This window comes from Anguilla anguilla, chromosome 2 (assembly GCF_013347855.1).
Source record: "Anguilla anguilla isolate fAngAng1 chromosome 2, fAngAng1.pri, whole genome shotgun sequence".
NCBI classification, from domain to species: domain Eukaryota; kingdom Metazoa; phylum Chordata; class Actinopteri; order Anguilliformes; family Anguillidae; genus Anguilla; species Anguilla anguilla.
Window position 1 is genome coordinate 29,139,641 of NC_049202.1, and position 12,977 is coordinate 29,152,617.

General features: G+C 42.6%; 1 protein-coding gene across 5 annotated transcripts in view; it reads left to right on the top strand.

The window, feature by feature from the left end:
* The first annotated feature begins 6,541 nt into the window (after positions 1–6,541).
* The window catches only part of LOC118221529 (protein FAM135A-like), an 84,954-nt gene continuing 78,518 nt past the window's right edge, over positions 6,542–12,977 (top strand). For 2 of the 5 annotated variants that reach the window (XM_035406662.1, XM_035406666.1), the window contains exon 1: positions 6,550–6,897. The gene's annotated coding sequence lies outside the window, so the exon portion shown is untranslated. Of the gene's footprint in view, positions 6,898–12,977 lie in introns of all 5 variants that reach the window. The other 3 variants (XM_035406663.1, XM_035406667.1, XM_035406665.1) reach the window with 3 other exon arrangements.

The following is a 12,977-nucleotide window of genomic DNA, read 5'->3' on the forward strand; positions in this document are numbered from 1 at the left end:
CTCACCTGTGTGTGTAGCTTTTAGTTCCCTATTCGGTCACATCTGGTTCTCCGACATACCGTGCTCTCACAGTGGCTTACTTCAAGAAAAGTGGTTAGCCACAACATGGCGCATCAGGGTGGTCTCCAGATCGTAATTGATGTGCTCCCTCTGCCCACTGGACTGAGGGTGGAATCCAGAGGGTGGTGGACCCTAAGAGGGAGCAGAAGGTCCCCCAGAATCTGGAGAACTGACAGCCACAATCAGATGAAGGGGAGACTATGGACCCTGTTACAAGGATGGTCGGTCGGCAGATTGTACAGTGAACTTTGGAGATGAGACTCAAACTTATGCAACTTGTGGGGTATTTTATTTACAAAAGTGCCCCCAACTATTATACAAACATTTATATACATATACAAACAAAAGAATCGGCACACCAATTATACCCTTGCCAGTACACCCACCTACTGCCTGCCACTACTGAGAGCAAATGACCTGCTTATATACACTACACATTATCCAGACTATACCATTTCCGTACAATATTCAATTATGTCAGAAGAAATGACAGTATGTATTTTTACACAAAGAAATCATGATACATATATTATCAGTTGCTACTTTATATCTAATAATCACATATCTAATAGGGTACGAGAAAACATTAACGACTACACTCTAGTCTCCCCCCATCTAAAATAAACAATTCTTCTTGTCCAGTGCTTCCAATAAAATTGCACAGAATCGTGACATTCAGATTGTTATTCCAGTTTGAACATGGAACAAACGGAACAAAGAACGGTTAGTAGCAACTCCTAAAATTGTGTTTATTGAACATGGTATACTTAAATCTTTTCTAACCAGATGTGTGTGTTTAAGTTATTTGCTGTATATTATGGTGCTGAACTGATGTACAGTAGCGAATGTTTGAGTTGACAAACCAGCACTGGTTTGCACTACATTTATGAAAGCTGTGTAATCGTGCCAAGCAACCGCTACCATAAGCAAAAAACCCGATTGTTTTAAAAAAAATAGTGTCCTAGCAGGAATGGAGGGTTCACTTTGTTACAGAACCTAAGGGACAACAATTTGTGGATGGGAGCTTAGGTAGAGGAACAAAGTTAATCCACCACATGAAACTAGATAATCTCTGTGTGGAAATCGCAAACCCAGAGCAAAAGGGAAGAGGTGAGCCATTTGACCTGGTCTGAGCCAAGGGGTCTGTCATTGAGGGCAACTATAGACAAGAGTTGAGGCAAGTTAATAAGTGGCACTTTCCACTGAAGGGTCAACGAGTCAAAAGAATTCTCTGAAGCATCGGTCAATAAAGGCTTGCAAGTTGTATCAGATGTTAGACCAGTGGAAGCTTGCGGGCAATAACGTATGGGAAATGGAGTGGTTGGGAGGGGAGATTTGACTCGTTGGATGTCTCCTGCTCCCCGACGAATAACCCTGTTTTCCAGAAGCTCCAGGCGAGAGGCACAGAAATGACCAGACTGACTACAGTAGATGGCCTCTCTCTCACCCGCTATTCCTTCTCCTGGTGTGTCAGTCTGGTTCTGTTCAGCTGCATGGGTTTCCCTGGCAAAGAAACCAGTGATATGGTGAGACTTGGCAGGGATTGAGTAGGTGCAGAGGCAATGAGTGAAGAGGAACCAGGCTAAGCTTGTGGAGAATCAGATGAGGCTGACTGGAGGTAGTGTCTCACAGTGGAAAGTGGCAATCCTGATCTCTCCCTTACATACTCACGAAGATGGCTATCAACATGAATGGTAAAGTTGATGAACAGATTGAAGCTGGTGGGCAGCTCCCCCGATAGAGGACTGAAGCAGGCAGGTAGAGTGTTCCCAGAGTGCCGTGCAGGGCTCTGATACCAGACTGAAGCAGGCGGGCAGTGTGTTCCCAGTGTGCTGTGCAGGGCTCTGATAGAGGACTGAAGCAGGCGGGCAGAATGTTCCCAGAGTGCCATGCAGGGCTCTGATAACAGACTGAAGGAGGGGGGCAGTGTGTTCCCATTGTGCTGTGCAGGGCTCTGATACCAGACTGAAGCAGGCAGGCATTTTTCCCAGTGTGTTGTGCAGGGCTCTGATAGCAGACTGAAGCAGGTGGGCAGAGTGTAGCCAGTGTGCTGTGCAGGGCTCTGATAGAGGACTGAAGCAGGGGGCAGAGTGTTCCCAGTGTGCTGTACAGGGCTCTGATAGAGGACTGAAGCAGGGGGCAGAGTGTTGCCAGTGTGCTGTGCAGGGCTCTGATAGAGGACTGAAGCAGGTGGGCAGAGTGTTCCCAGTGTGCTGTGCAGGGCTCTGACAAAGGACTGAGCCTTACTGGTGCCTGGGGACATGTCCTAAAGGATCTTGCAGTACAGAGGCTTGGCATGGAGAGTAACTTTCTTGATATAGTATTTAGTCACTAAAAAAATTAACCAAAACTTCTTGGATTAAAGGTTAAACAACCAACAATAACAATGAAAACATTTTCTTGCTAATGTATTAGTTGCTCGTTGTTTGTGATCGTTTCTACTAGCCACCTAGCTAGCTAACCAGATATAACTTAATATAATATCTGAAGACATTAGCTGGCGAATTAGCAAGACAATGTTTTATTTATTTATTTATTTATTTATTTTTGTTGGTTGTTACTCACTAGCTAGACATTAGACAGCCTAGCTAGGCAGCTGACTAACATCTTTCAGATCTTTATTCAGACTGGACAATGAACCAGGTGCCAGAATACAGCTGCTAGAGGAGTAGATCGCATTGTGACATCACAGGGGTCAACATTCCGCCATTCATTTTCAATGGGATTTTCCCCCCAGAAAAACTGGAATATTTAAGAAAGTATAAACAGTACGAATATCGAAAGTCAGAGCACATAAACCTCAAAAAGCTGAACTATATATTTGATATAGCTATGATTTGTATAAATAGTATGAAAACTGTAGGAGGAGATAGGTGTACAAAATGTGTCCAGAATAACAATAATAATAATACTAATAATAATAATAACTAGACAATTCCTGCAGAAATTGTGAAGTGTGGTTGCCGCCAATGCAAAGTCGACTTTCTGCTGAACAGAGTGAACAGTGGTAGGTAGTTGCTATGATGTTTGAGGCAGTTGCTAGGGTGTTGCTAGGTGGTTCTATGGAGTTCTAGGTGGTTTCATGGAATTCTAGGCGGTTGCTAGGGTGGTGCTAGGTGGTTGCTATGGAGTTTCAGGTGGTTGCTATGGAGCTCCAGGTGGTTGCTAGGGCATTGCTAGGTGGTTGCTAGGGTATTCTAAGTGGTTGCTAGGATGTTGCTAGGTGGTTGCTATGGAGTTATAGGCGGTTGCTAAGGTGTTGCTAGGCAGTTGTTATGGTGTTCCAGGTGGTTGCTAGGGTATTCTAGGTGGTTGCTAGGGTGTTGCTAGGTGGATGCTATGGAGTTCTAGGTGGTTACTATGGTGTTGCTAGGTGGTTGCTATGGAGTTATAGCCGGTTGCTAGGGTGCTGCTAGGCATTTGCTATGGAGTTATAGGCGGTTGCTAGGGTGTTGCTAGGGTATTCTAGGTGGTTGCTAGGATGTTGCTAGGTGGTTTCTATGGAGTTATATGCGGTTGCAAGGGTGTTACTAGGCAGTTGTTATGGTGTTCCAGGTGGTTGCTAGGGTGTTGCTAGGTGGTTGCTATGGTGTTCCAGGTGGTTGCTAGGGTGTTGCTAGGTGGTTGCTATGGAGTTATAGGCGGTTGCTAGGGTGTTGCTAGGCAGTTGTTATGGTGTTCCAGGTGGTTGCTAGGGTGTTGCTAAGTGGTTGCTAGGGTATTCTAGGTGGTTGCTAGGGTGTTGCTAGGTGGATGCTATGGAGTTCTAGGTGGTTACTATGGTGTTGCTAGGTGGTTGCTATGGAGTTATAGGTGGTTGCTAGGGTGTTGCTAGGCATTTGCTATTGAGTTATAGGCGGTTGCTAGGGTGTTGCTAAGGTATTCTAGGTGGTTGCTAGGATGTTGCTAAGTGGTTGCTATGGAGTTATAGGCGGTTGCTAGGGTGTTGCTAGGCAGTTGTTATGGTGTTCCAGGTGGTTGCTAGGGTGTTGCTAGGTGGTTGCTATGGTGTTCCAGGTGGTTGCTAGGGTGTTGCTAGGTGGTTGCTATGGAGTTATAGGCGGTTGCTAGGGTGTTGCTAGGCAGTTGTTATGGTGTTCCAGGTGGTTGCTAGGGTGTTGCTAAGTGGTTGCTACGGTATTCTAGGTGGTTGCTAGGGTGTTGCTAGGTGGATGCTATGGAGTTCTAGGTGGTTACTATGGTGTTGCTAGGTGGTTGCTATGGAGTTATAGCCGGTTGCTAGGGTGTTGCTAGGGGGTTGTTATGGTGTTCCAGGTGGTTGCTAGGGTATTCTAGGTGGTTGATATAGCATTATAGGCAGTTGTTAGGCTATTCTAGGTGGTTGCTTGGGTGTTGCTAGGTGGTTGCTATGGAGTTCTAGGTGGTTTCTAGGGTGTTGCTAGGTAGTTGCTAAGGTGTTGCTATGGAGTTCTAGGCAGTTGCTAAGGTGTTGCTAGGTAGTTGATATGGTGTTCTAGGAGGTTGCTAGGGTGTTTCTAGGTGGTTGCAATGGAGTTCTAGGCAGTTGCTAGGTGGTTGCTATGGAGTTCTAGGCGGTTGCTAGGGTGTTGCTACGTGGTTGGTAGGGTATTCCACGTGGTTGCTATGGTGTTATAGGTGGTTTCTAGGGTGTTGCTGTGTTGTTGCTATAGAGTTTTAGGCGATTGCTAGGGTGTTCTGGGTGGTTGCTAGGGTGTTTCTAGGTGGTTGCTATGGAGTTCTAGGCAGGTTCCAGGCTGTTACTAAGTGGTTGCAATGGAGTTCTTGGCGGTTGCTAGGGTGTTGCTAGGTGGTTGCTATGGAGTTCTAGGTGGTTGCTAGGGTGTTGCTAGGTGGTTGCTATGGAGTTATAGCTGGTTGCTAGGGTGTTGCTAGGCATTTGCTATGTTGTTCCAGGTGGTTGCTAGGGTGTTGCTAGGTGGTTGCTATAGTGTTCCAGGTGGTTGCTAGGGTGTTGCTAGGTGGTTGCTATGGTGTTCTAGGTGGTTGCTATGGTGTTCTAGGTGGTTGCTATGGTGTTGCTAGGTGGTTGCTATGGAGTTATAGCCGGTTGCTAGGGTGTTCTAGGTGGTTGCTAGGGTGTTGCTAGGGGGTTGCTAGGACTTTACTGAGTCCAATGTCGCGACCCATAGTTCTCTATGACAAACGGTTGAAAAGTTATGAAATATCAAACATCGGCCAATCAGGAAGGGGGGCAAGGCTGATCTCCACCAATGGACAAAGGACTCTCTACCATGTCCAATGAGGCATTGCGCAATTTGTGGGCAATTTTTCCCCATAGAGATGAATGGCAGAATGTTCAAATCTAGAGAGAGACCAGAGTACTGCTGCTAGAAGACAGAGCATTGTGACATCATAAGGGTGAGAAGACGGAGCATTGTGACATCACAAGGGTGAACATTCCGCCATTCATTCTCTATGGGAAAAATTCCCCAAAAAATGTAAAATTTCTCAAAAACCGTCCACCCAAACTTTCCACAAAGTAATAGCACACCATTCCCGATCAAGCTGCTCGATTTGACATATTGCACGTGTATGTGGTGCGAAAACTCTGGGAGGAGTAGCAGTCCAAAAAATGGGTGGAAAGAAATAATAATAATAATATGTGGGATAATAGTAGTGTGATTGCCTAAGGCAACCACACTAATAAATAAATAATATGTGCAATAATAATAGTGTGTTTGCCTAAGGCAACCACACTAATAATAATAATAGCTTGTTAATGTAGCTTGTTCTTCCCCCTAGTTTGACTTGGCATAAGTTAGGTCACTGCGTGAACTGAGCTGTGTTCTTGGCTATAAATAGCTGTACAAAATGAGTATTGTACCTTAACGAACCTGTATTTTGTAGTTGTTCCAATGACTATGATATGCACTTTTGTACATCGCTTTGGATAAAAGCGTCTGCTAAACACATGTAATTAGCCCGAGGAATAATAATAGTATGCTTTTGAATGAATTCAACCACAATAAAAAGCCCGAAGAATATCAATAAGTGTGCTTGCACACTAATGATATGCCTACTAATTTCGAATATATTTTTACATTTTAAAAATAGTTACAATTAACCTCGCAATTCAACACAAACCTGCAACTATCAAATAATGCCTTGTTTTGTCAGGATTTCACTCACCATTGGAACCAAAAATGTAGGCTAAGCTTCTTCCACCAGCGATCTGACTCATTCGCTTAGTTGGCATTAAGGGGTTTTAAATCAAACTTGTTGTTATTTGTTTCATTTAGGCATTTAAATCACTCGATCTACATAGATCAAATTGGAAAAAGAGAATTCACAAACTTTGTGAACCGCGCCCCCCGACACCTAATAAAAGAAAGTCTAATAAAGAAATAAATATTAAATGTACACCATCGGATAACCATTGTATTTTAGGAAGGCTTTTGCTGCATGAACCAGATTGTATCACTTAAACGACGAGGGATGCTGCTTCCATAACAATGTGCCCCCGCCTCCTGGTACCCAAGTGCGACCCAAGAGTTAGCAATATTGCTAAGCTCTACTAGAGTTTGTACGGTGCGTATCATCTCGAAGTGGAATTATGGCTGGTAGAAGGGGATAGATAAGTCCAGCTTTGAATAAAATGGCTAGCTAGCTAGACACAATATACTTATGGCCGTTTCAGAATACCAAAGAATTATTTGGGTGACCGTCGCTGTAAGCTGCATTTAGTAAGAAATATCTGTATCCAGCATTCATCCCGGGGAAAAAATTATCCAGCCGTATGCTGCGGGAGGAACGAGACGGGAGCAGGAGACTCAACGGGCCTTCACTAAGCAAATTCAGCCCGGTGTCTTGGCCTTGTACTCTGCGATTGACTAGGTATGATTACGTTAGCTAGAACCCATTCTTCATTATTAGTTAGCTATAGCTACATGCGTTTGTTATGTTGTGCGTTATGACTTCAGTAATAATGCTTTGTTAGTAATGTCAGTGGCTGGCTGCACGTTTTGCGTCTATACATTTGCTTGATAGTTAGACTAGCGATGTCAATTCGCCATATCACCATTGTGATCAGAATTTCTACTCAACCAAGCGGCTCTGTGTATTCCAAGTTGGCTAACGTTATACACCCATGTACAGTTCTCGCACAAGAACGACTGTTGTACAAACTAGATATGTTGGCTAATGATTTGAGTAAATTTCGCTCGTTACATAAAGATAAGCTAAATAACTTGTCAAAATAGCCAACCTTATGGTACGATAGACCAAGCGACCAAGCGAAATGTTATTTTAAACGGCTACTGTTCACTAGCTATTTGGTTAGCATGTACCTACAGTACTATACAGGGAACGTGGCATTATAAAATAATTTAGACTAACGTTAGGTGCCAAACAACTACACTGAATGTTACAACCTGTTGTTGGCTAACCAGCTGACAAGTCGTTGTATGCAGACTGTAAGGTAGGTTGACCCATGTGGGTAGGAAAGCTGTTAACGGGATACTATTAAGGAAGGAGAATCCTGCCTCCTGATGTAGCGCGTTAGTATTTTACCATCATTATTTACAAATATATATTTTCAGCATTAACCGCTTCATACAATAGAGCAGCCATTCTTCTACATTGTACTTTATCTTGCAATTTTAACTTGTCTGCTAGCTTTTATGAGCTTTTGACGTTAGAGCTTTTATGAAGGTAGAATTAACTGGTTAGACGCACTTACTCATACAAATATTATCCTATTTCGAAATGGTAGCAACGGGGAACAAAACGCAGTTGAAACATTTGTTGTTATATTATGTGAAAAGTGAAACTATGCTAAATATTTTAGTACCATTTGTCATTCTCCCATGAATGCCATTTTACACTACATTTACATTTTACTAGAGGCAATTTTAAAGTGCAGAGTGTGTCAAGGTGTCAGTGGGTTTTAAAAATCACTTGTGTGTGCTGTTGCAGACGACGAGGGGTGGAAGTGACAACAATTATTCATTAATTGAATTAATTCAATTGCAATGTAATTAAACATTGAATCAGGCCAATACAGAAGTAGGCTACATGGATGTGATCCGTGACAGGTTAAAAATCACGCAATGAGTATCATTTTTTCTTTTGTTTAGTTATTCATTTTAATCAGCTGTTACACCTAAAATTGTTAAAATGACCACATTATATGTTTGAACAATTGTTTCCATCATTTTGTTTATAAAATTGTGTTCACAAATATGGATTACAGGTTAAAACAATTTATTTTACATTGCAAAAGAAATTGTACTATCATACTTATTTGGCTAAACTTCATGTGACCCCCTAACATACAGTACATCAATGGGGCAAACATACTGTATGTTGGGATAGATTTGCTAGATTAAATATTTATATAATAAGCCAAAATATTTGTCATTTTTATCTGGTATTATATATTTTGTCTATCCCCCCATCTCCAGAGTAAATGATTGTTTGATTCTTAATACAAATGTCTGTTTGTAAATGTGAATGTTATATGCTGCTGCTAGAAAATTTTCCTCCTGGGGATAATGAAGTATTCTATGTATCTATTTATCTATCTATTTACAGTATGTATTTTACAATCGGTATTTATTTTAAGTTGCAAATATACAAGAACTTTTTACAAGTACATTTAGTAAAATTAACTTACAAACCAAGTATAAACATATCATTTCAATCAAGTTTAAAACATCCATTTAAATGATAACTTCTTTCATGAGCCATTTTTAGTTTTGATGCATTGATGTAACGCAAAGGTTTCAATCACCACACTCTGTTCAGATGGTAACAGGACCAAATTAACTGAAGTAATTTAGGCAACATTGGGTACCAATTTTTGTGAGGTAAGATAGTCAGTATTGTTTGTTGCAACTTAAACTGTAGACCAGTGGTTCTCAACCTCGGTCCTGGGGGCCCACTGTGTATCCTGGTTTTCGTTCCAACCACAACATACATATACATATACATTTAGTTATATTAATCAGGGTTTCCCCCAGAAAAGTTGTTAGGCCCGGTGGCAAGTATCTTTTGATGGGGCTGGCGCCCCGGCGCGGGCCGGCGGCCAAGTGTCTTTTTTGATGGGGGCCTGGCGCGGGCCAGTAACAGACTGATGGCAGCATTAAGGTAGGGCCCTATAGTTTCTGTGATAACAGAATCACGGACGGAATTGCGGAATTGAGAATTTTAAAAAAGATAACACAGATTCCATAGGGCCCTACATTAAGTCAGTGCTAAAAGCTGACTGGAGATAAATATAACTATGTAATGTGAATGTTGTTATAAATAAGTCATTTATTTAACACACATTAAAAAAAATCAACAGCTGCGCATTGCAAAACATTACATTACATTACATTAGAGGCATTTAGCAGACGCTCTTATCCAGAGCGACTTACACAACTTTTTACATAGCATTTTACATTGTATCCATTTATACAGCTGGATATATACTGAAGCAATGGAGGTAAAGTACCTTGCTCAAGGGTACAACGGCAGTGTCCTTACCCGGGAATCGAACCTGCGACCTTTCGGTTACAAGCCCAGTTCCTTACCCACTGTGCTACACTCCGTCCTCCTCCACTCCGTCCAAAACAATGACGTAATGCCTTGGGGGAGGCACGCACGCAGGCAGCCTCTCTCAGATGTTTGTTTTGGACGGCAGCTGTCACAACAAATTTGATCCGGGCTGCCAGCCTTGATACATTTTTTTGCGATAAAGATTTTAAGACAACTCAGCAATTTCTCTGAATTAACGGGTTATTTTCTAGCCTGAAATGCGATCGTATTACTAAATGGCTACACATGTCATGTAACGTGCAAGTAGTTGGCTCCCTGAATGTGAAGTAAATTCTTTTACCTATAAATAATAATAATAAATGCCATTTTATGCACAGAAATAGCTATACAAAAAGGCAAAATAAATGTTGTGTTTGCAATTGCCGTCGTAGATGTCAGAAGGAAATGTCACTGACAAAAAAAAGTTTGCTCTCTTTGCAGTGGTTTGGAAACGAGCTGTAAGAGCAGGATATGCGCAACACTGCCTACTTATTGGCTACTGAATCTTACAACAATGTACAGCCTTGCAATACTGGGCACATTTCAACAACAAAATGTCTATGGATCTGTGTTACTGACTGTTTGGCTAGCTAGCTAAGTTAGCTAAATGACCACGTCGTACACATCAATGTCACCAAGCTAACGTTATTAATAAACAAGTGAAGTCGTTATTTAGATGGCGATTAATAAATCATGTAATGTTACAATGTATCAAACGTTACATTCATGCTACTAGTTTAACGTTACCTACACACTGCTTAAGTTAATATAAAAAGAATGTGCTTACCGACGAGATGAAGTGATAACAGTTTGTAACATGGTTAGTTAGCCTACTAAAGAAATGGTGTCTTGCTAGGTACCGTTATCTTGTGATAGTTGGAAGCATCAAGTGTTAACGTCACTCTATGTACAATAAGGGTAAAGAACAGACCTGCTGTTTTCCTATAGTGCGTTCACGTTTTAACCAACAGATGTCGCTGGTGAGCTTTCCAACCAAGCCGCCCCACTGTAACTGTAGTTTAAAAAACATCTTAAAAATACATTAAAAAAAAAAAAAAATCCCTGATGCTTAGGCCCGGCGGGGGGTCAATTTAGGCCCGGCGGGCCGTCGGGCTTGCAATACACTGGCGGAAACCCTGTTAATACAGCCTTATTTACTATATCAACTTTAAGACAAGCAACACTCAGAATTATCTCATTGCGACCCACTACATTACATTACATTACATTACAGGCATTTGGCAGACGCTCTTATCCAGAGCGACATACAACAAAGTGTATAACCATAACCAGGAACAAGTATGACGAAACCCCTAGAGAGAAGTACCGATCCAAGTGCAGGGAACAACCACATAGTTCAACTTGGACCCTGAAGGTTAAACTGATTAACACTAAACAACGAGAACGGCAACAACGCAGTCTATGGAAAAAATACAAGCAGTAGTTAAGACAGTTAATGCACCTAAGTCACCTACGAAACAGCTGCCTAGTTACAACCCTAAGCTTACAGTCATTTACAGGGGGGTAGGGAGGGATGGGGAGAGGTGCAGCCTGAAGAGGTGAGTCTTCAGTCGTCGTTTGAAATGGGTCAGTGTCTCAGCTGTTCTGACCTCCACAGGGAGGTCATTCCACCATCGTGGGGCCAGAACAGACAGGAGACGTGTTCTGGAAGTGCAGGTGCGAAGAGGGGGGGGTGCTAGGCGTCCTGAGGTAGCAGAACGGAGGGATCTGGCTGGCATGTAGGGTTTGAATATCTTGAGGAGGTATGCTGGGGCTGATCCCTTGGCTGCCTGGTATGCTAGGACCAATGTTTTAAATTTGATGCGAGCTATAACAGGCAGCCAGTGGAGGGTAGTGAGCAGGGGAGTGACGTGGGAGTGTCTGGGAAGGTTGAAGACCAGACGAGCCGCAGCATTCTGAATGAGTTGCAGGGGTCTGGTGGCAGATGCCGGTAGTCCAGCCAGAAGAGAGTTGCAGTAGTCCAGGCGGGATAGAACCATTGCTTGGACCAGGAGCTGGGTTGAGTAGGTGGTGAGAAAGGGGCGGATTCTGCGGATGTTATACAGGAAAAATCTGCATGCCCGGCTTACTGCTGCGATGTTCTTGGAGAGGGACAGCCTGTTGTCCATCACCACTCCGAGATTCTTGGCACAGGGTGATGATGTCACTAAGGTGTCCCCTAGGGAAATGGAAAAGTCGAGGAGGGGAGAGGATAGAGCAGGAATAAAGATTAGCTCCGTCTTTCCCGGGTTGAGCTTCAAGTGGTGATTGTCCATCCAGCTCTGTATGTCCCTCAGGCAAGCAGAGATGCGGGCAGGGACCTGTGTGTCCGATGTGCAGTCGTTGCTTCATAATTTCAAATTGCTTTCCTAACGGCTATTTTGCATCCTGCGACTTGGGTTACAACTGTGTATATGTGTGGATTCCTCGACGTGCCTATAGCGACCACCCTTACTCATATTAACCTCAAATACGCAAGACAGGACACTTATACAATATGCTAGAAAATTGATGTCAAGTTCCATTCATTTATATGGGGTGGTCGATACAGGTCCCCTTAGCAACCAAAAACTAGCGCTGGGCCACCTCTGACTTATTTGCCAGCACTGAAAAAATTGCGAAAGTACTGAAAAAATAACCACTGGAGGATAACAAGGACATTTTTTCCTACATAACTTGGTACAGGTTGTTAGCGATATTTAGTCTATTTCATAGTTGCAAATCTCTTTACGTTGTTAGCTGGAACATTATTTCACAATATATTATTAATATTAATAAGAATTAGTTGGCCATGAACATTAATAGAGAATACATTGCAAATGTCTTTTTAAATGGTAAAATCTATCCATCTAACGCAATCCTATCCTCTGTCCTGTTTGTCACACTGCCTGAGGAGAAAATGCTGTACTCGCGCTGTTGTTTATTTGGTTGTCATGACACACGTGATTCGGCCGACCAATGGTGTAACTTTATCACTCAGTCAGTCACTCAGTCACAGACATTCACGTTTGTAGGGCCCCACTGTTGCGGTCCACCCAGACTTTTCTTTAGCTAGTCAGTCAGCGTCAGGAGGAAGAAAGTAGTTATTGGGGGCTTAACATCAGCCAGTAACAATTGTTATGTTGGACATTCTGGGGTGGATATCTGCTATTTAACCTTGCATCTGGGCTGGTGGTGTGTTGGGTGTGCGCAGGATTTGATGTTTTGTCTTACAGCTCACCTGGCATCTTTGTATTTTCATCCCAGGCTTTTTAGAATATTCAGCCTTCTTTTGGATTTTGGACTTTGCTCTTGGTTTTCTGGGATGATTTTGAGAGAAAAATGTTTGCTGTTTTCTTTCATTAATTCCTTTTGTGACTGTGTCCATGTCTGAAACGTGTTATTTTTTCTAAAGG